Here is a 3,590-nt window from a genome sequence, read left to right as displayed (position 1 = left end):
TCAGAGCAGGGACCCCTTCTGGGTCTGATGGGGCTATGTGCCCAGGGAAGATGCATTTGGGAGCAGGCAGTTCAAGAAGCAGGCTGGAGGCATGCCTCCAACTGGGGTTGGGTTGAATTCAAGGAGAAGGGTTTCGCCTTTTTTCTTGGATTTATTTATACCCAACCTCTTTCTAAAAAGGTGTTATAGTAGCTTTCCACAAAGGACATATGCAAAAAGGTCAGGCAGCTAGAAATAGAAAATCAGGCCCAGGGACAATTTCCACCTGAAGTGGAGGGCCACACAGGAAAAGGGCCCTGCTTCTCCCAGCTCCTGGGGTTGAGCCGAGAGAAAGCAGAGTGATCCCAAAGGGGAGGAAGAGACGGAGAGGATCTGGCTGACATGAACAAACACTGCACCCAAAGTAAAAAGTCTAGATTCATCTCCAGGTTCTTCCCCATTGTAACTATATGAGTTTGGGTAACCACAGCACCTTGATGAACCTCAGTTTTGTCATCTGTAAACAGGAAAATAAAAATATCTGAGGGACTTCCCTGGTAGTCCAGTGACAAAGACTCCACGCTTCCAATTGCAGGGGGTTTGGGTTCAATCCCTAGTCAGGAAACTAAGATCCCTCATGCTATAGCTAAGATCTGGTGGGTGCAGCCAAGTAAATAAATACTTAAGAAGAGAAATATCTGAGTCACTGGAAGTGTGTAACATAAGACTCTGTTCCTGGGTTATCTGTTGTTATCTCAGTTACCTGACCCACTTGTACAACTGGCATTGAGATCTGCACTTGGATGGCATGGTGCACACGCTTCGTAACTGTGCCCCTGGAAACAGGCTGTCCTTAGAGGAGAAGTGAAAGAGGGAAGAATCACGAAATACGTTCATGGTGCCTGCCAGCTCCCTGCCCTCTGAAGTGGGTCCACCACAGCCCCCAAACAGCCACATTTTTTAATAATCATGGCCCCTTCCTCCAATCCAGCTGATTAGATCAGGGGTGCACTTCACCCAAGGGCAACCAAGCAGGAAGTTGTCCAGTGAGGTAAGTACAACTGGGCACAAAACAAGAAGCCAGTCCAGTGGGCACTTCCTCTAGAGAAGCTGAGTCAGTGAAGGCTGGGAGATGCCCCTGGAAGGTGGTGAAGGAGACTTAAGAGCTGGAGAGGTCGCCATACCTGCAAAGCAGAAGTCATGAAGGAGTTGACACTATGAGTCAGGACAGAGCCGTGTGGGTAAAAAGATGCAGATGCTGGGAAGTGGCAGAGTCATGCCAGGGTGATTTTCGATTTCCGTTCGAACAAACCACCCCAACCTCAGAGTCTTTTTTTTTTTTTTTTTACTTTATAAATAATATCTGTCAATTTATTTAAAAAAATGGAGCATACTGAACAACAAACTATTTTACATCTTTAAAGAAGAAAAAGCACTAAATTTGAAAAGACATCACCCACTGAATTTGGACACAACATCTATACTCAATTAACAGAAACATTTGTACAGTCCAGGTCTTTATTTTTACAACCTTCAGGCCATGAATTCATAGGGAATGGGTTCCAACAGTTCGGGTTCCTTTCCATTTGTCCTCACAAAGTGTGCTTCTCTGGGTGGAGCAGGCTGGCGCTTCAGCTGAACCCAAGTCCCTTTCTCTTTGGCTTCCTTCTTTTTCTGATCATTTTCTTTCACACATTTTAGGAAGCTATCTCAGCTCTTAGAGTGCTGATACGATACGCACATTAATCCTCTTGGCAAGAATCTTAACTTGTTTGTTTACAATGATGCCAACAGCATGCCGGGTAACATTGTAGACTCTCCCAGTTTTGCCATGGTAACATTTGTGGGGCATTCCTTTTTGAACAGTACCCATTCCCTTGATATCTACAATATCACCCTTCTTGTAGATTCGCATGTATGTGGCCAAAGGAACAACTCCATGTTTTCTAAAAGGCCTAGAGAACACCTAGCGGGTGTTCCCTTTGTGTTGGTCATTTTGGAGAATTACTGGAAGATGGCGGTTCCAGACGAAAAGCAACCTCAGAGTCTTAAAACAACAGTGATTTTATTTTATTCTACCCCATGACTCCGTGGGTCGGGAATCTGGGCAAGCTGGGGCTGGGCCACATTCTGCTGATCCCTGTGGCATCGACAGAGGTGTTCAGTTCGTGGACGGGCTGGTCTGGAGGGTCCAAGGTAGCTTCACTCTCATGCCGAGTGATCTGCAGGAGATGGCTGGATGTCTCGACCGGTCTGAGATGGTTGACTGCTGCTCCTCACTCAGGCCCTCTGGAGTGTCAGTCTCTCGGGAGTTGGTTCAGCGCTCCCAGAGAGAACGTTCCAGAAGGCCTGAGCTGATGCTGCCAGGCATCTTCAACTCAGAGTGGCACATTCTATGGGCGACGCAAGGCACTAAGGCCAACCCAGATTTGAGGGGAAGGGGGCTGGGGTCCCCTCCCCAGTAGGTAGGACAACAAAGGATTTGCAGCCATTCCCTAGTGGCTCTGATGGCAAAGAATCTGCCTGCAATGCAGGAGATACAGGTTTGATCCCTGCGTTGGGAAGATCCCCTGGAGAAGGGAATGGCAACCCACTCCAGTATTCTTGCCTGGAGGATCTAATGGACAGAGGAGCCTGGTGGGCTACAGTCCATGGGGTCAGAAAGGGTCGGGCATGACTGAGTGCCTAACACTGTCGCTTTCAGTTTCACTTACTGTGCCAGGTGAGGAGCATATAATCTCCCAAAACTACCGTGAATCCAGAATACCCATCTGGTTGAAGAAATCCCCCCCTCTAACAGCTCTTGTGTTCAGCTTTCTGAGCACGTCTGTCCCCTTCACTACACAGAGCCTCACAGTAATGCTCCTGAACGTGAACGGGCTTCAGGGAGTCTCTCTTCTTTGTACCCAATGAGCCAACCCCAAGCAGTGCTGGCCTCCAAGCTCTGGAAGAGAAATCCCAGGCGTGGCAGCAAGAAGTTACCCAAGGTGTGAGCTGATAAGCCTGGGACATGGAGCCACCATCTTGTCACTTTTCTGAGCCTGTTTCCCCATCTGAAACATGGAAATGAATCTCTCTGCTCCATCTGCCTGTTACTACCAAGTAACATGATCACCTCTCTTCTTGTCATTGGCCTGATCTCCTAATACGTCATCTCATGACACATGCGCCCTTGATTTGGGGTCACTTCACAAACCTTCACAGGAGAGTGAATTTTACTCATCCCTGCCTGCCCCCATGATCTTGGCAAGCCTGTTTCTCTCAAGGAAAGCATAGGATTTTTAGGATTCTGAGAGGTCTGGAAAAAAGTAAGTGAAGTGAAAGTCCCTCAGTCGTGTCCGACTCTTTGCTACTCCAGGTACTATACCATCCTTGGAATTCTCTAGGCCAGAATACTGGAGTGGGTAGCCTTTCCCTTCTCCAGGGGATCTTCCCAACCCAGGAATCAAACCCAGGTCTCCCACACTGCAGGCGGATTTTTTACCAGCTGAGCCACAAGGGAAGCCTGGAAAAAAGGAAAGGTTGGCACAAAATTATTTGAGGGACGAGGCAGTTAACTGGCGGTGAATAAGGGAGGCAGTCCCAGTTAGAGTGCAGAGTGGGGCTTTGGG

The 3,590-nt window shown here is 48.2% G+C and overlaps 1 pseudogene; it reads right to left on the bottom strand.

Moving 5' to 3' along the window:
- Positions 1-1,491: 1,491 nt before the first annotated feature.
- LOC110132403 (large ribosomal subunit protein eL21-like) lies at positions 1,492-1,977 on the bottom strand (annotated as a pseudogene).
- Positions 1,978-3,590: the final 1,613 nt, after the last annotated feature.

The sequence above is a fragment of the Odocoileus virginianus genome, chromosome 27 (assembly GCF_023699985.2).
Source record: "Odocoileus virginianus isolate 20LAN1187 ecotype Illinois chromosome 27, Ovbor_1.2, whole genome shotgun sequence".
Taxonomy (NCBI): domain Eukaryota; kingdom Metazoa; phylum Chordata; class Mammalia; order Artiodactyla; family Cervidae; genus Odocoileus; species Odocoileus virginianus.
The sequence above is the reverse complement of the archived record's forward strand: the minus strand, read 5'-3'. Positions and strand labels throughout refer to the sequence as shown.